General features: G+C 46.1%; 1 long non-coding RNA gene across 1 annotated transcript in view; it reads right to left on the reverse strand.

Moving 5' to 3' along the window:
* Window positions 1–6,387: 6,387 nt before the first annotated feature.
* Window positions 6,388–19,935, reverse strand: part of LOC143818593 (uncharacterized) — a 48,673-nt gene continuing 35,125 nt past the window's right edge. The window contains exon 3 of the long non-coding RNA XR_013224627.1: window positions 6,388–6,535. This is a non-coding gene — a long non-coding RNA (uncharacterized LOC143818593). The remainder of the gene's footprint in view (window positions 6,536–19,935) is intronic.

The following is a 19,935-nucleotide window of genomic DNA, read 5'->3' on the forward strand; positions in this document are numbered from 1 at the left end:
AGGAAACACTGTATGTAGGCCAACATCAAGAATACCATCACCAACCCTCTCTCAATCTGCCATGTCCACCACCACCCCCGCTAGTTCCACCATATGCAGCTCTCCAGTCCAGCTCACCCTACAAGAGACTCTCGTTAGGAAAAGGAAGTACTCATCCTCTCATCTGCATACACAGAGTTTGAACGCCCTTATTGCTAGACTAATCTCGTTAGAGATGATGCCCTACCGGTTGGTTGAAAGCGAAGCTTTCAAAGCCCTGATGGCCTATGCAGTACCACGCTATGACCTACCCAGTCGACACTTCTTTGCGAGAAAAGCCATCCCAGCCCTCCACCAGCATGCCAAAGACCGCATTGTCCATGAACTCAAGCAATCAGTCAGTAGAAAGGTGCACCTCACAACAGATGCATGGACCAGTAGACATGACCAGGGACGTTACGTGTCCATCACGGCGCACTGGGTTAATGTGGTGGATGCAGGGTCCACAGGGGACAGCCATAGTGGGACAGTTCTGCCTAGCCCACGGTCTAGGAAACAGTTGGCAGTAGGCGTTCGACACCCCTCCTCCTCCTCCAGAAGCGAAAGCTCGTCCACAGAGCGCAGTCGCCCAACCACTCCATCCGCAGCTCCAAGTGTTGCACACGAGGTGTCCCATTATGGAACAGCTAGTGGTAAGCGTCAGCAGGCTGTATTGGAAATGAAGTGTTTGGGCGACAACAGACACACCGCGGAAGTACTGGCAGAGTACTTGCAGCAAGAAACTCAGTCATGGCTGGGCAGTGTACATCTTGAGGCAGGCAAGGTAGTCAGTGATAACGGAAGGAATTTTATGGCTGCCATAGCCCTTTCATAACTGAAACACATACCTTGCCTGGCTCACACCTTGAACCTGGTGGTGCAGTGCTTCCTGAAAAGTAATCCGGGGTTACCAGCCCTGCTCCTGAAGGTGCGAAGACTTTGCTCGCACATCCGCCGGTCGCCCGTTCACTCCAGCCGTATGCAGAACCATCAGCGATCACTGAAGCTTCCCCAGCACCGCCTAATAATCGATGTTGCAACAAGGTGGAACTCCACACTGCACATGCTTCAGAGGCTGTGCGAACAGAGGTGTGCTGTAATGTATTTGTGGGAGGATACACATACACGGGCAGGTAGTTGGATGGCAGACATGGAGTTGTCTGGTGTGCAGTGGTTGAAGCTACAAGACCTCTGTCAAGCCCTTCAGTGTTTTGAGGAATGCACACGACTGGTAAGTGCAGACGACGCCATCATAAGCATGAGCATCCCACTAATGCGTCTGCTGATGTAAAGTTTGACTCACATTAAAGAGCAGGCATCTGCAGCCGAGGATGAGGGAAGCCTTGATGACAGTCAGCCATTGCCTGCTCAGGGAACTCTCCTGGACAAGGTGGCGGACGAAGAGGAGGAGGAGGAGGAGGATGATGGGGATGAATATTTATGGGAGGAGGATGCTTCTCAGGGAGCAATAGAAACTGGTGGCGTTGCAAGGTCAGGTACAGGGTTTTTGCGGGAGACAAGTGATGTTGATTTGCAAGAAAGTGCTCCTCAACCCAGCACAAACAGTGACACCTGGAACATTGGCCCATATGTCTGATTATGCCTTGTGTATCCTAAAAAGGGACCCCCGCATCATAAAAATGATGACCGATGAAATTTTTTTGGCAGACATTTACCTCACTTTATTATTTTGGCCTACTAACTGTGTCATCCATTCCTTACAGTTGTCCTCCACTGAACAAACCTATGCCGCCAGTTTACTCCTGTTACCAGTTTCGAACTGCATTTAACCAACTTTTTTATTTTAGGCCTACTAAGTGTGTCTGCGCCACTCCTTACAATCATCCTCCGCTGAACAAACCAATGCCGCCTGTGTACCCCTGTAACCTATTTTAAACTGCATTGAGCTTACTTTTTTATTTTAGGCCTACTAAGTGTGTCTGCGCCACTCCTTACAATCGTCCTCCGCTGAAAAAACCAATGCCGCCTGTGTACCCCTGTAACCTATATTAAACTGCATTGAGCCAACTATTTTATTTTAGGCCTACTAAGTGTGTCTGCGCCACTCCTTACAATCGTCCTCCGCTGAACAAATCAATGCCGCCTGTGTACCCCTGTAACATATTTTAAACTGCCTTGAGCCTACTTTTTTATTTTAGGCCTACAGCTTGCGCCACTCAATACAGCTGTCCTCCACTGAACAAAGCTGAGCTTCAATTTTCAGCCTATATCACATATTAAACTGCATTTGGCCTACTTGTTTGGTTGGGCCTACTAATGGTGTCTGCCGCTGCTTGCTTTTCTCCTCCACTGAACAAAGCTGAGCTTCAATTTTCAGGCTTTCAGCCTATAAGAAATATAAAACTGCATTTGGCCTACTTGTTTGGTTGGGCCTACTAACGGTGTCTGCCGCTGCTTGCTTTTCTCCTCCACTGAACAAAGCTGAGCTTCAATTTTCAGGCATTCAGCCTATAAGAAATATGAAACTGCATTTGGCCTACTTGTTTGGTTGGGCCTACTCATGGTGTCTGCCGCTGCTTGTTGTTCTCCTCCACTGAACAAAGCTGAGCTTAAATTTTCAGGCTTTCAGCCTATAAGAAATATGAAACTGCATTTGGCCTACTTGTTTGGTTGGGCCTACTAACGGTGTCTGCCACTGCTTGCTTTTCTCCTCCACTGAACAAAGCTGAGCTTCAATTTTCAGGCTTTCAGCCTATAAGAAATATGAAACTGCATTTGGCCTACTTGTTTGGTTGGGCCTACTAACGGTGTCTGCCGCTGCTTGCTTTTCTCCTCCACTGAACAAAGCTGAGCTTCAATTTTCAGGCTTTCAGCCCATAAGAAATATGAAGCTTCATTTGGCCTACTTATTTGGTTGGGCCTACTAACGGTGTCTGCCGCTGCTTGTTGTTCTCCTCCACTGAACAAAGCTGAGCTTCAATTTTCCGGCTTTCAGCCTATATGGAATATGAAACTGCATTTGGCCTACTTGTTTGGCTGGGCCTACTAACGGTGTCTGCCGCTTCTTGTTGTTCTCCTCCACTGAACAAAACAATGCCGCCTGTTTACTCCTGTTACCAATTTTGAACTTCATTTGGCCCACTTTATTACTTGGGCCTACTAGCTGTGTCTGCCACTCATTACAGTTTTCCTCCACTGAACAAAACAATGCCGCCTGTTTAGTCCTGATACCAATTTTGAACTGCATTTAGCCTACTTTATTCTTTGGGCCTATATCTGTGTTTCCTCCTCATCCTGCCCATTGCCCAGCCACTGCAAGATGAGTCTGCTGGTACATTGACCCAGACCACTACATTCCCCTTCCACTCTACACAGCCAGTATCTGACCCTGCTGAAAGTCTGGTTCCCCTTCCCGCATACTATACCACCTTACACGGGGACAAAGAGGAAGGTGCAGATGAAAGTGCAGGTTCCTTCATCAGGTGGGGGGGGCATACTTGTTGGCGACATCACTGGCACAGGGCCCCTCATAGTACGAAAAAGTGTCTCTGCCAGTGGGAGGCGCCCCGTCGTCAAACACACCGCCGTACTTTGAGGGGCCCTGTGCCAGTGCCAATGCGAACGATTGTGCCCCCCCTGCTTGCTCAGGATCACAGCACTTGCAAAGTTGAAATACTTACCTCTCTGTTGTGAATTCCGTTCTCGGGCTCCCTCCTGTGGTCATGAGTGGTACTTTGTGAGTTCTGTTCATGGGCTCCCTCTGGTGGCTTTTAGTGTTACGGCTGGTCTGTAGCTGGACCCCAGCTGCCTCGTTTCCTGCTAGGCCTGCTGCCTATTTAACTCCATCTGGACCTTTACTTGTTGCCTCCTGTCGTTGTATTCAGTACTGGTTCAGATCTCTCTGGGACTTCCCTTGTGACCTGTCTCCTCGTGGAGAAGCTAAGTTCATGCTAGTCCATTTTTGCTCTTTGCTATTTGAAAATGTTTCTCAGTATGTTATGAATTCAGTCCAGCTTGCTTATATGCTATTTGATTGCTAGCTGGAAGCTCTGGGGTGCGGAGTTGCGCCCCTCACATCGTGAGTCGGTGTGGGGGTCTTTTTGTATTCTCTGCGTGGATACTTTTGTAGTATTTTATACTGACCGCACAGATTCCTTGCTATCTTCTGACTATTTAGTTATTAGCGGGCCTCATTTGCTAAAACCTATTTTCATTTCTATGCTTGTGTTTTCCCCTTAAACTCACCGTTATTATTTGTGGGGGGCTGCTTACACTTTGGGGAAAATTTCTCTGAGGCAAGTGAGGCTTTGTTTCTCTCTAGGGGTAGCTAGTTTCTCAGGCTGTGAACGAGGCGTCTAGGCCGAGTTAGGAACGCTCCACGGCTGCCTATAGTGTGTGTTGATAGGATCAGGATTGCGGTCAGTAAAGTTCCCACATTCCCAGAGCTTGTCCTTATTTTTGGTTTACCCATCAGGTCAGTTCATGTGTTCCTTACCACCAGGATCATAACACCTCTCCCTGCTCTACCGCCGTGACGTAGTCCGCGTTTCCTGGGCCCACGAAAAACTTGAGCCAGCCCTACCCCCCCCACAACTTTAGCCAAATGACCCCCAATTTTCAATGCCTAACTATTATTATAAGGTAAATTAAGATTGACAAGCTTAAGTAACAAGAATTGATGTTTTTGGCATTAAAATGGGCACTGTAGGTGTTTTCCTGTCCTCCACTCACTGCCGACTTTGCTTCCCCATTGACTTGCATTGGGTTTCGTGTTTCAGTCGGATCCCCGACTTTTCGCAATAATCGGCCGATTTCACCCGACCCGACTTTTGACAAAGTCGGGTTTCGCGAAACCCGACTCGATCCTAAAAAAGTAAAAGTCGCTCAACTCTAGTCCTGTCAGCAGCATAACATACAGGGAATATTCTCTACCTGCAATCTTATAGGACAGGTGAATATATTTATTATGCCTTAGCCTATAAATAGACGACTCCTATCCCTTGTCTAATGTTTCCAAGTAGCACAACATATGGGTATATTTTTTATTATTATTATTTATTTATATAGCATCATTGATTCCATGGTGCTGTACATGAGAAGGGGTTACATGCAAGTTACAGATATCACTTACAGTAAACAAAATAACAATTACAGACTGATACACAGGGGCGAGGACCCTGCCCTTGCCGGCTTACATTCTACAGGATTATGGGGAAGGAGACAATAGGTTGAGGGTTGCAGGAGCTCCGGTGTGGGTGAGGCAGTATCTCCGGTAGTGATGAGGATATGGCAAGACACCCCTAGGGAGAGAGACACTTCCCACAGTATTAAGAATTGGTTATCCAAATGTAGTCTCTTCTGAATACCTGTTTTGTAACCTGCAATGAGAAAGTTTGTTGTGCTTACAGTAGATGAATGGTTCATCTGCAGGTCTGAGTCAGGAAGTAAATGCTGATAGGGATAAACAAACAGGAGTTTGCTGAAAAGATGTTGGCCTGCTGAAAGAAAGGCCTAGGGCGATGATCCGCTGGGCAACCTGAGTGGACCATAAGGGTACCGTCACACAGTGCCATTTTCATCGCTACGACGGCACGATCCGTGACGTCGCAGCGTCGTATGATTATCGCTCCAGCGTCGTAGACTGCGGTCACACTTTGCAATTCCGGCGCTGGAGCGATGCCGAAGTCCCCGGGTAACCAGGGTAAACATCGGGTTACTAAGCGCAGGGCCGCGCTTAGTAACCCGATGTTTACCCTGGTTACCAGCGTAAACTTAAAAAAAAAAACCAGTACATACTTACATTCCGGTGTCTGTCCCCCGGCGTTCTGCTTCTCTGCACTGTGTAAGCACCATAGCCGGAAAGCAGAGCGGTGACGTCACCGCTGTGCTCGCTTTCCGGCCGGCAGGTGCTCACAGTGCAGAGAAGCTGAGACGCCGGGGGATAGACACCGGAATGTGAGTATGTACTGTTTGTTTTTTTTACATTTACGCTGGTAACCAGGGTAAACATCGGGTTACTAAGCGCGGCCCTGCGCTTAGTTACCCAATGTTTACCCTGGTTACAAGCGAACACATCGCTGGATCGGTGTCACACACAACGATCCAGCGATGTCAGCGGGTGATCAAGCGACGAAAGAAAGTTCCAAACGATCTGCTACGACGTACGATTCTCAGCGTGATGTCTGATCGCAGTAGCGTGTCAGACACAGCGATATCGTAACGATATCGCTAGAACGTCACGAATCGTGCTGTCGTAGCGATGAAAATTTCACTGTGTGACGGTACCCTAACAAAGCATGGCACCCATAGGGGAAGGGAGCAGGACCTGGCCCTAAAATCGAGACAGGGGAATGCCAATTCGATTTTAAAGCTGAGGTAGGCATGGACCTGGTAGAATAGTTCCTAATTTCCTAAAGCAGGGGAACCCCTGAACCTGGATAGCAAACATAATCATGGATGTTGCCTTCACTTACTGGGATCATAAATAGAAAGTTCTCCATTTTCTCACATCTATAAAGTTTCGGGAAAAATCTTGCTTAGAAGAAGAAGCATCCACCTGTAACATAGGTAAGAATATTAGCTGATTAATATTTGGAAATTATGAAGCATTGAGGTTAGTATTTTTTTTCTTTTTTTTACAACCTACAGTTATATTGCTTTGCATAATAAAAGATATAAAAAAATAAGATAAATTCACTGCTAATTAAATTTCCTTGTAAAATCGTCATGCTTTGATTATTTCTAATAATCATCGATCTTGGAATGACATGCAGGAAAATTGAAAATAAATAGCATATTAATAATGCTGGTAGTGTAGCCAAGGAAACCCAGGAGATAGGAGGCAAATTACAAGTTATTAAGACACAACCTGGAATACAAGAGGAGAATCAAGTACGTCCTGAAATTCACAGTTTCATGAAAATTTGAAAATTTGGAGATTCGGTTCTTGGATGGCAAAAATATAAATTTGCCTGTCACCATTTTGACAGTGCTGAAGCCTCAGAAAATTAGCTTACATCCATTCGTGTGGCCGTGCTGGCATACCCATAATGCCCTGCAGCTATGACATCTAGCGGATCATCATACTTTGTACAGTGATGGTCAGTACCTGGGTCATCAGAGATCAGTGGTTCCCAGTGGAGCAATGTTTGTATGGCAGAGTGGTTTTCCATCTCCAGACTCACTGCGTAAGTTCCTCTATCCTGTAGAGCAGTGTTCCCCAACTCTGGTCCTTAAGAGCCACCAACAGGTCATGTTTTCAGGATTTCCTTAGTATTGCCGAGGTGATAACTACATCACCTTCACAGGCAATAATTCCATCACCTGTGAAATACTAAGGAAATCCTGAAAACATGACCTGTTGGTGGCTCTTGAGGACTGGAGTTGGGGAACACTGCTGTAGAGTGTAAGTACAGCGCCCCAGAGTCCTGGTCGTTGCAGTACTGATGCTCTGCCACTAAGGGGAGTGATGGTACGTCTGATGGCACTTAAGGAGTTCACCTGACCAGGTATCACAGTCACACATTACACTTCACACTCTGGCCACCAGGGGGAGCAAAGGGTTCTATGTATTAGGCCACTCCTCACAATCTGGTAAAACTGGGGGCTGGATAGGAAGTTAGTCAGAAGCTGACTGGGTTGGATCCAGGCAACATCCTGTGGCAAAGGGTGTTGCAGGGGAAGATTCAGGGGGGTCTCTGTCAGGGGTGGGATCCTGACAGTGGCCTAGCGAAAAGAACAGAACGTTACGGAGCCGCGCCTGCACCCGTTGCGGTGGCATCCTAAGAAAGGAAACGAAGCGAGGTTTATTGTGGAGAAGTGAGAAACAAGATCGCAGCAAAAAGGAGATAAAGCCAGTAGGAGTCGTGCCTTAAGAACGTGGCAACATCCTACTGAGGTGCGTAGCCGGTGGCCGGAACGCCGAGGAAGTATTGGGCTCCAAGCATTACTTCAAACAGTAATGTTTGACCGCCCCCTGATTTGCCACGGCGGGAACGAGAGGAAGAAGAAGCTACGCCATCAGAAAATGGAGGGGCAACGTGCATGTGCCACCAAAGATCCCAGAGCAGGGATGACGACCAGCGAATCCCAGAGCGACGGCGAAGTGATCCCGGCCTGTCCTCACCCACCGGAGACGGACCCAAACCCACCGCAGCTGGAGGATCCAGACCTCTCGGAGCTACAGGCGGCGGAGCCGAGCCAGCCTATCCCAAACGTGGAGCCAGCCGCTGTGAAGCCGCAGAAGTCGGAGCCGAGCGAGAGGGTCGCATTGGAGGAACCGCAGTCCAGGCTGCAGCCGATTCCAGTGTCCTTGTCAACAGAACAGATCGACATCGGTGGAACCACATAAGACGCAGGTATGGAAAGCGTCCCTGCTCCCCCGACCGATCCTGCTCCCGTGACCGCTCCCCAGCCCGACAGTAACTGAGTTTTCACCGCTGAGCTGGTAGTGATAACCCCAGGCACGATGGAGAAGCTGGTGCCTCCGTTACCAACAACGATGGGGAAACCGCTAGATGTGAGCTCAGAGGGGGTGATCTTCCAATGGGACACTCCACGGATTGGGCCGGATGGGGCCAGGCAGGAGGGCCTCAGCATTGCTGCTCTCACCTGGGAACAATATAAGCAATGCTTAATTCTACAATGGCAAAACCAAAAAGAGACAGAACCAAATGACCCACCAAGAGTACAAAGACCAAAGACTGAACACAACAAGAGGAACTCGGTAAGGCAGGGGACTGTACTAGCCTTTCACCCGAAGCGGGGTTGGGGCTCTATACAAGAAATGGGACTGCCGACTGAAATCTTTTTTACCAGCTACAATGTGAAAACCCCATCCCGCAATAGATGTGACAATCAGCTACCATGTAAAGGGGACCAGGTGACCTACACTCGCCACCGGAGTGCGCAGGGGTGGTGCGCTCGAGACGTCCAACGATGCGAGCTGGCAGTAGCGCCACCTGCTGTCCAGACTACGACTAACCCGGATTTGACAAATGCTACTACTGTCGCCACAGTGTGTATTATCGCCGCTACTGAACTTGCAACCACAGCTGACATTCGAATCCAGACACCGGGTGATCTGACCGTGCCTGGGAGACCAACCAATGATACCGATCCTGCATCCGCCGAGGAAAGAGGACCGCAGCCTTACTGGCCGGAGAGTGTCCGCCACCAGCTGATGCAGTGTAACCTCCTGTAAGGATAAACCTCGGAACCACGAGTATGTAAATAGTTAACTATTTGTTCCCCTGCTTTTTTGCTGCTAACACCCGACCAGGGTTATTCTTAAAGGGATCCCTTTGTTTACCCGGGATCCCTATTGCTTTTTATTTTTGCTCTTGTTTTATTTTTGCTTTTGTTCATCAATGTTTACAAAGACTGCCGAATCATGGACGGTGAATGGTTCACAAACTGTATTGTAAATAGTTTGCACCTTCTTAAAGGTGCCCTTTACTGGTTTTACAAAGGAGAGAGCCTTTTAAAGAAACTGTTCCTGAGTACAGCATGGAAGCTCTTGCCTTAACCGGACTTGCAGATAGAGAGAGTCTGCATTACCTTAACGAGACTTGTTTCCCTCTTAAAGGCAACGTTCACCAGTTGCACTTAAAGTATAATGTTGCCTTAAAGAAAGTAGATGGTAATAATGTTTTACATAGAAGTAATATGTAGTTAGCTAGATAGTTATAGAGAATGTTTAATAATGTTACTAGAGAATGAGGACAGAAAAACAAAGTTGAAAGCCGAATTTCAATAAAGTAAACCCATAGGGGTTAGTTAGTGAGTCCTCCTGGGAGCCATGCAGATATGGCTCATTGATCCTGCACTAAGAAAAGAGGCAGTAGGCCTGGGCAGATAGACAGGCGGTCCTGCATATGAAAAATCAGAGAGTAAAAAGAAAAATGTTGCACTTAGAAGAGAGAAATAAAGAAAAAGTTAATTTATATTTTAGAGTTTTATAGTAAGCCTTTAGTGGGATCAGCCTATACGCCCTTAAAGGAAAAGTTAAATTATTGTTCAGAATTTGCACCTAGTAGAATACCCGGCTGGGTAATAGAAGTTATTTATAGTATGTTATTTAAAATATTTAAACATGTTTTGTTTGTAACGTTCAAGAGTCCTCACCTCCCATAAAGGGAAGCACTGTTATATTTACTTGTTCATTGCATTTCAAAATTTTGTATGTCTTTTGCTGACATGTATTGTTGTTTTCTTCCCAGTCCTGGAGTACTGGATTTAACCGGGGGGAGTGCAGCGCCCCAGAGTCCTGGTCGTTGGAGTACTGACGCTCCGCCACTAAGGGGAGTGATGGTACGTCTGATGGCACTTAAGGAGTTCACCTGACCCGGTATCACAGTCACACAGGGTTCTATGTATTAGGCCACTCCTCACAATCTGGTAAAACTGGGGGCTGGATAGGAAGTTAGTCAGAAGCTGACTGGGTTGGATCCAGGCAACATCCTGTGGCAGAGGGTGTTGCAGGGGAAGATTCAGGGGGGTCTCTGTCAGGGGTGGGATCCTGACAGTGGCCTAGCGAAAAGAACAGAACATTACGGAGCCGCGCCTGCACCCGTTGCGGTGGCATCCTAAGAAAGGAAACGAAGCGAGGTTTATTGTGGAGAAGTGAGAAACGAGATCGCAGCAAAAAGGAGATAAAGCCAGTAGGAGTCGTGCCTTAAGAACGTGGCAACATCCTACTGAGGCGCGTAGCCGGTGGCCGGAACGCCGAGGAAGTATTAGGCCATGTGCACACGTTAAGTATTTTTCGCGTTTTTTTCACGTTTTTTCGCTATAAAAACGTGATAAAAACGCGAAAAAAACGCTTACATATGCCTCCTATTATTTTAAGTGTATTCCGCATTTTTTGTGCAAATGTAGCCTTTTTTTCCGCGAAAAAATCGCATCGCGGAAAAAAAAGCAACATGTTCATTAAAATGCGGAATTGCAGGGGATTCCGCACACCTAGGGGTCCATTGATCTGCTTACTTCCCGCACGGGGCTGTGCCCACGATGCGGGAAGTAAGCAGATTATGTGCGGTTGGTACCCAGGGTGGAGAAGAGGAGACTCTCCTCCACGGACTGGGCACCATATAAGTGGTCAAAAAATAAGAATTAAAATAAAAAATAGTCCTATACTCACCCTCGATGTCTTCCCGCCTCCACTGCATGCTGTCGCTTCGGTTCCTGAAGCTGGTGTGCGGTGAAAGACCTGCCGATGACGTCACTGTCCTGTGATTGGTCGTGAGCGGTCATGTGACCGCTCACGTGACCGTGATGTCACGGAAGGTCCTGTGCGCACACACAAGCTATAGGAAGAGGAACGGACGCCGCTGAGGAGATGTCTGGGTGAGTATAAGCAATTTTTTATTTTTTTTATTATTTTTAAACATTCTATCTTTTACTATAGATGCTGCAAAAGCAGCATCTATAGTAAAAAGTTGGTCACACTTGTCAAACGCTATGTTTGACAAGTGTGACCAACCTGTCAGTCAGTTTTCCAAGCGATGCTACAGATCGCTTGGAAAACTTTAGCATTCTGCAAGCTAATTACGCTTGCAGAATGCTAAAAAAACACGAAAAAAACGGAAAAAAAACGCAAAAAAAAAAATGCGGATTTCTTGCAGAAAATTTCCGGTTTTCTTCAGGAAATTTCTGCAAGAAATCCTGAACGTGTGCACATACCCTTAGGCTCCAAGCAATACTTCAAACAGCGGCAGGACAGTTGATTATAGGTTGGCTGTCTCACCTAAATCACCTAAGGAGACATAGGGGGCAATTGTGGGAGAGGGGCGACTCTAGGTTCCCAGAAGAACTCCAGGCCTACCCGTCATATGGGTGCGTCCTAGCCATATCATCTGGGGGACGGAGAAAGAACATCAGAACAGATACGAGTTGTGAGAAAGAACATCAGAAACAGACACAACAGTTGTGAGGACTATCCCATGGTGCTCAGCAGGGAGGTACTACAACACACAGGCGCTAGAAGGTGTTCACTGATTTCCACCTGCAAAGGGAACTCTGGATGTGCCTTCGGATCGGCCGGTCTCAGTCAGCCCTGTTAGCAGTACTCTGGATGGCAGATCCCGAAGCCTTCAGTAAAGAGGTAAAGAGACTGCAACCCTGTGTCCTCGTTATTCATCGCGACCGGCACCACGCACCCTCATCACACCTTTCATTGGACGCCCCTTAGCAGGGTCACGGACCGGGTCTAGCCACCGTGACAACCCTAGGACCGAGACTGAGAGGCCCGGTACTGAGTACCCCGCGGCCCTGCGTCTGGGGGCGCTCCATAAGCCCTTATGGTCAGCAGGGTCCTCTGTCTCTCTCCCTCTAGCTTCTTCTCCCCAATGTGTATTTTCCAAGCAAATACAAGCTTTCCAATATTGAGATTTAAGCAAATTTATTAGTTTCAAATCAAATTTTTAGGGAAAATTCCGAAAAATCAGCAAATGCGAATTTAAAACAAATCCATTTCTACTCCTCACTTCCATGCTACAACAAGCTTCATGTTCTAGATCAATCCAACTTGCTAAATGCTGTCAACACCAAACCCTCAGTACATAAATTACCAATTCTTTACAACTGTTCTCAGTCCGATTCACATCTGGAATCTGTAATTAAGGTAAACTTCAAGAATATCTCCAGGTTGCCTATACTACATTGCATTCACTTCTCTGTTACTTCACTGCTGTTAACCATTTCCCTGCTGGAAAATACCAGATTTCATTTACTTCTTGGTCATTACTGTGATTAACCACTGACCTGCTTGAAGATACCAGACTGCATTCTTGTGATTACCTGCCTTCCTGCCACTTCTTACTAATTTCTTATGCGGTTACTGTTCCTTTGTGAACCCGCTCAGCTGGCTCTACTTCTTCTGTGCTACCTGTTACGCTTGTTTGTCTGCTATCCTGCATAGCCTACTGTCTTAGTCCTCACTGGTGCACTGGTGTTGTCCGTTAAGCACCACTGCACCACTGCCTGTGATCCATGCTGCTCACCCAAACCTGCGACAATAGGTTATAACAATTTGTATGAATTAGTATAATAGAAGAATTTCACCTGTCCTATCAGCTCAAAGGGCACAGAAATCCCATATTTCTTTTATCGTATCTTATATACCAGTATTATATTTTTTTATATAAAAAAACATAAAAATAAATCATTATCTGAGGATACATTCCCTTTAAGTGAAAAATGTCTACTTCCCTCATAGAAAAATGCAACTTGCCTGTGATAAATGCTCTGACTCAGAAAATAAAGGCTTATTAACATGCGGTAAAACTATCAATATTCCCCTCAGTCAATAGTTCTGCGAGTTTGTGCTAATTGCCTTACACAACACGTAATTACTTCTTATTTAACCAAATATTTACACGGTAAATCATTTACATTTGTACATATTTTTGCTCCACAAATGGTTTCCATAGAAATCCAGTATTATACATGTTGCAATACACCGCTTCACTGGTTCACCGACTCAGTTCACACAATCTGGTGTTAAATGCTCGAAAAACAAAAGTGTGATAAAGAATAAGTGTCTCAATGTGAAGTGTAAAGTCCATGTTGTCTGAGTCACACAGATCTTTGCATGATTTAAAAAGTGCTTGATAGACTTGGATACATGTGGGTCTGTAGGTGCAAGAGATCTGTGTGTATGAACAACTCTCTGTGGGAGGGTGTCTACTGCTTCAAGGTCTGAGAAACCAAATCTCTAGAAGTTTCACCACCTGCCATGTGCCAGTTATAATTCTGGTGTCTTCTCATGTGACTGGGTAGTCCTTGGACCCCTCCTCTTATGCAACTGGGGAGTCCTTGGACTCCTCTTCTTATGTGACTGGGGAGTCCTTGGAACCCTTTTCTTACGTAACTGTGGAGTCCTTGGACTGCTCTTCTTATGTGACTGGGGAGTGATTTGACCCCTCTTCTTATGTGACTTTGGAGTCTTTGGACTCTTCTTCTTATGTGACTGAGGAGTCCTTGGACCCCTCTTCTTATGTGACTAAGGAGTCCTTTGGCTCCTTCTCTTATGTGACTGGGGAGTTCTTGGACCCATCTTCTTATATGACTGTGAATTGTTGGACTCTTCTTATGTGTCTGGGGACTCTTGGGACACCTCTTCTTATGTGACTGGGAAGTCTTTGGACACCTCTTCTTATGTGACTTCGGAGTCTTTGGACCTCTCTTGTTATGTGGCTGGGGAGTCCTTAGACCCCTCTTCTTATGTGACTGGGGAGTCATTGGACTTCTCTTGTGTGACTGGGGAGTCTTTGGACCCCTCTTATTATGCGACTTGGGAGTCCTTGGAACCCTCTTCTTATGTGACTTGGGAGTCTTTAGACCCCTCTTCTTTTGTGACTGGGGAGTCCTTGGACCCCTCTTCTTATGTGACTGGTGAGTCTTTGGACCCCTCTTCTTATGTGACTTGGGAGTCTTCGAATCCCTCTTCTTATGTGACTGGGGAGTCCTTTAACCCCTTCTAATATGTGACTGGGGAGTTCGTGGACTCCTCTTCTTATATGACCACGGAGTGCTTGGACTCCTCTTCTTATGTGTCTGGGGACTCCTGGGACACCTCTTCTTATGTGACTGGGGAGTCTTTGGACACCTCTTCTTATGTGACTGAGGAGTCTTTGAACCTCTCTTCTTAAGTGGCTGAGGAGTCCTTAGACTCCTCTTCTTATCTGACTGAGGAGTTCTTGGACCCCTCGTCTTATATAAGGAAGGAATGCTTGGACTCCTCTTCTTTTGTGACTAGAGATTTTTTGGACACCTTATGTGACTGGGAAGTCATTGGACTCCTCTTATATGACTGGAGAGTCCTTGGACCCCTCTTCTTATGTAACTGGAGAGCCCTTGCACCCCTCTTCTTATGTGACTGAGGAGTCTTCAGATCCCTCTTATGTGACTTTGGAGTCTTTGGACCCCTCTTCAGTGAGTGGAGAGTCCTTGGACCCCTCTTCTTATGTGACTTGGGAGTCTTCGAATCCCTCTTCTTATGTGACTGGGGAGTCCTTTGACCCCTTCTCTTATGTGACTGGGGAGTTCTTGGACCCCTCTTCTTACATGACTGTGGAGTGCTTGGACACCTCTTCTTATGTGACTGAGGAGTCTTTGGACCTCTCTTCTTATGTGGCTGAGGAGTCCTTAGACCTCTCTTCTTATGTGACTGAGGAGTCCTTGGACCCCTCTTCTTATGTGACTAAGGAGTCCTTTGGCTTCTTCTCTTATGTGACTGGGGAGTTCTTGGACCCATCTTCTTATATGACTGTGGAGTTCTTGGCCTCTTCTTATGTGTTTGGGGACTCCTGGGACACCTCTTCTTATGTGACTGAGGAGTCTTTGGACCTCCCTTCTTATGTGGCTGAGGAGTCCTTAGACCTCTCTTCTTATGTGACTGAGGAGTCCTTGGACCCCTCTTCTTATGTGACTAAGGAGTCCTTTGGCTTCTTCTCTTATATGACTGTGGAGTTCTTGGCCTCTTCTTATGTGTCTGGGGACTCCTGGGACACCTCTTCTTATGTGACTGGGGAGTCTTTGGACACCTCTTCATATGTGACTTCGGAGTCTTTGGACCTCTCTTGTTATGTGGCTGGGGAGTCCTTAGACCCCTCTTCTTATGTGACTGGGGAGTCGCTGGACTCCTCTTATGTGACTGGGGAGTCTTTGGACCCCTCTTTTTATGTGACTGGGGAGTCTTTGGACCCCTCTTATTATGGGACTCTGGAGTCCTTGGAACCCTCTTCTTATGTGACTTGGGAGTCTTTGGACCCCTCTTCTTATGTGACTGGTGAGTCTTTGGACCCCTCTTCTTATGTGATTTGGGAGTCTTCGAATCCCTCTTCTTATGTGACTGGGGAGTCCTCTAACCCCTTCTATTATGTGACTGGGGAGTCCGTGGACTTCTCTTCTTATAGGACTATGGAGTGCTTGGACTCCTCTTCTTATGTGTCTGTGGACTCCTGGGACACCTCTTCTTATGTGACTGGGGAGTCTTTGGACACCTCTTCTTAAGTGACTGAGGAGTCTTTGGACCTCTCTTCTTAAGTGGCTGAGGAGTCCTTAGACTCCTCTTCTTATCTGACTGAGGAGTCTTTGGACCCCTCATCTTATATAAGGAAGTAATGCTTGGACTCCTCTTCTTATGTGACTAGAGACTTTTTGGACACCTCTTATGTGACTGGGAAGTCGTTGGACTCCTCGTATATGACTGGAGAGTCCTTGGACCCCTCTTCTTATGTAACTGGAGAGTCCTTGGACCCCTCTTCTTATGTGACTGAGGAGTCTTCAGATCCCTCTTATGTGACTAGAGAGTCCTTGGACCCCTCTTCTTCTTATGGGACTGGGGAGTCCTTGGAAGCCTCTTCTTATGTGACTTTGGAGTCTTTGGACCCCTCTTCTTAAGTGAGTGGAGAGTCCTTGCACTCTTCTTCTGATGTGGCTGGGGAGACTTTGGACCCTTCTTCTTATGTGACTGGTGAGTCCTTGGACCCCTCTTCTTATGTGACTTGGGAGTCTTCGAATCCCTCTTCTTATGTGACTGGGGAGTCCTTTGACCCCTTCTCTTATGTGACAGGGGAGTTCTTGGACCCCTCTTCTTACATGACTGTGGAGTGCTTGGACACCTCTTCTTATGTGACTGAGGAGTCTTTGGACCTCTCTTGTTATGTGGCTGAGGAGTCCTTAGACCTCTCTTCTTATGTGACTGGGGAGTCATTGGACTTCTCTTGTGTGACTGGGGAGTCTTTGGACCCCTCTTATTATGCGACTTGGGAGTCCTTGGAACCCTCTTCTTATGTGACTTGGGAGTCTTTAGACCCCTCTTCTTTTGTGACTGGGGAGTCCTTGGACCCCTCTTCTTATGTGTCTGGGGAGTCATTGGAACCCTCTTCTTATGTGACTTGGGAGTCTTTGGACCCCTCTTCTTATGTGACTGGGGAGTCCTTTGACCCCTTCTCTTATGTGACAGGGGAGTTCTTGGACCCCTCTTCTTACATGACTGTGGAGTGCTTGGACACCTCTTCTTATGTGACTGAGGAGTCTTTGGACCTCTCTTCTTATGTGGCTGAGGAGTCCTTAGACCTCTCTTCTTCTCTTCTTATGTAACTGAGGAGTCCTTGGACCCCAGTTCTTTTATAAAGAAGGAGTGTTTGGATTCCTCTTATTATGTGACTGGAGAGTCTTTGGACCCCTCTTCCTATGTTACCGGGAAGTAATTGGATCCCTTTGTGAACAAGGACCTGAACAAGGCACACCATTTGGATGATTTTAGCTAATGGAAGTGGAGTTGGTTCAATAGTTTCATGTATTGCACCTGTGAAAGTAGTTTCTGCTAAATATGAAAAGATTTGTGTTGGATAATGGCTATGCAACATTTTTGTAAAATTCCTGGTAGTTTTCGTTGGAATCATTGGCTTGGTTAGGTAGTATAAGAAGATCCAAAGAAGGCAATTATTGCCTACAGTGTGCAGAATTATTAGGCAGGGAGTATTTTGACCATATCATAATATTATGCAGATTTTCCAACTCCGCACTGTATAAAGGTGAATGCTGATTGGATGAAGCAGATCAGGTGATGTGTATTTATGTATTGGGGAGGTGAGGCCTAAGGATGCAGTGCCCTTTATCAGGGTGTGCAGAAATATTAGTCAGCTTATTTTCCGCAGGCAAAATTGGCCAAAAAATAGATTTCTTTGACGCTGAAAAGTAAAAAATTGTTACAAGTCTTACAGAGGACGCAGCTCCTGAGATTGTCTGATATTGGGGCGATCACAGAACAGTCAATCATTTTGTTGGCAATAGTCATCAAGGAGCAAAAAACGTGTTAAAATAAAAGGCGCAGATCAACTCAACCCAATCGAACACTCATGGGTAGGGTTGAATAAAAGATTGTATACAAACCTAAGTAAGTTCAGCAGTAAGCAGTACAGTAACTTTGGGAAAGTGTAGAAAAGAGTTTGATAATAAAATTAATAATCAAAAATGCAAATTGCCCACCATTAATTGTGTCAAAGTTTAGGATCTTGTACGAAAATGTGTGAATTTTATCCCTCTCGTCACCGTTACAAAATGATGAGAAAAGAGAGCAGAACTGAACTGAATGGGGATTGCGGGACAGATTAATAAAAAATGTACTTATTAACCCCTGCTTAGCCTTATGCCCAGATGTCAAACATGTTCCAAATTTAATATTTGTCGCTGTTACTACAATATGTGTCACAGTTTGGTTCTATTTGAAAGGGGTTGAGAACTCCCTTTAAATGGTTGCTGTAATTTATGCATAAATTAATAGTACTAATAGAAATTTTGTATATGTCTTATCGAAGGAATATGCTTCTTTCTCGACTTGCTATCCACTTCTTCTCCTTTCCCGAGGATGAACGGGATGGATTTTAGGTGTTTTTCTCAGAGTGGATTATGAGATCAAGACAAGACTGACTTCTAGTTCACTCACGGATCAGATTACATCTGCCTATTGAAGTCTATGAAGTAAGGATGAGAAGGGAGCAGCAGAGGGAAAGAGGTAGGGAGAGGCTGTTGCTTTTTTCTAGTAAGTGTTTTATCTCACCCAGTGTTGGATGCACAGCTACACTGCTCAGTACAGCTGTATAATGTCCTCAATGCTGCTGCTGCTGCTGTTGAACATGCACTACATGTCCATGTGTGATGCGTATGGGAGATATCATAGCAGCTATCTCCACTCACTAGCTCAGAGACAACTGAAATTAAAGATGGGGGAAAACTGATGTAAAATGCAGAATACAAGTCATTTAATGGCCATAAATAGCGTTGTGCCTCATGTACACATGCAAAAGCTTATTTTGAAAAGTCACCTGAAAGGACCGGTACACTTTCACATTTACTGAGAATAGTAAATGTCAGTGCTCACAAGGGAAAGTCTCGCACTAATAATCCTATCCAGCCGCTGCAGAGATAACATATGTACTCAGTGCTCCATATCTATTCACACGCGGGCATCGCATTATCCTTTTATTCTGCATTCATATGGAATGTCTACAATTTCTGTCTTATCTTGTACAAGCAAAGTGCTGGATCTTAGGGGAACGTCTTTATAGATTTGTATGAATGGAGCATGGTGCGGAGTATGAAAAGCCCAGTCTGGGTCTTGTGAATAATTAAACCGCCATCTATAGTGTAATCTCCCATGTGCAGATATGTGATCGGAATCTGATATTTTATACACTGGGGCATGATTGCAGTTACGGAGCTGCACAGCACAGCTCCATTGCCGGAATAGTGGCAGTGGCCGGGTACTACACATTCAACTACTATTGACTTGAATAGGAGGCGGATGTGCAGTACCCGTCCATGCCCACTATAGAGCTGATGGAGCTGTTGCAGCTCCATAACTGAGCAGTACTAGCCACCGCCGATACCAGGAACATCAGTGGGGGGGGGGTATCAGACATTAATGACCTATCCTAAGGTTCTTACCAAGGCAAATCATTACCCTGATACCTTGAGATTGTCCAGTTGGTCCAAACCAGCGCTTTTCGACCATTCAGGTCTTAGTCATTGTCCTGAATGGTCGAAACGCGCCGGTTTGGACCACCAAGGACCCCATTCTCATGATGCATATAGTCCAACATTGGTTTTAAAATGCGTCTCCAATAAAATTGATGTTTTAACTCCATGAAAATCCACGCTGGAGATTTTTCTCTTTTTCACTATTTGCTATAGACAACGTATCTGATCAGGGCGGTTCCGTGCGTGGCCGAATATTGGATTTCTTCTGAGACTGGTGAGCTGACTTTTTTCCCAATTTTTTTCCCCCTATCCTCAAAGTATATTATGCAACTAGATGGTGGCCCGATTCTAACGCATCGGGTATTCCAGAATATGTATGTAGTTTATTTATGAAGTTTTCTGAATAATTCAATTTATACACAGGATTCGGCCGGCCGGGCGCGACCAATTAGCGAAGCGTGGTTCAAA

Source organism: Ranitomeya variabilis, chromosome 3 (assembly GCF_051348905.1).
Source record: "Ranitomeya variabilis isolate aRanVar5 chromosome 3, aRanVar5.hap1, whole genome shotgun sequence".
NCBI lineage: Eukaryota > Metazoa > Chordata > Amphibia > Anura > Dendrobatidae > Ranitomeya > Ranitomeya variabilis.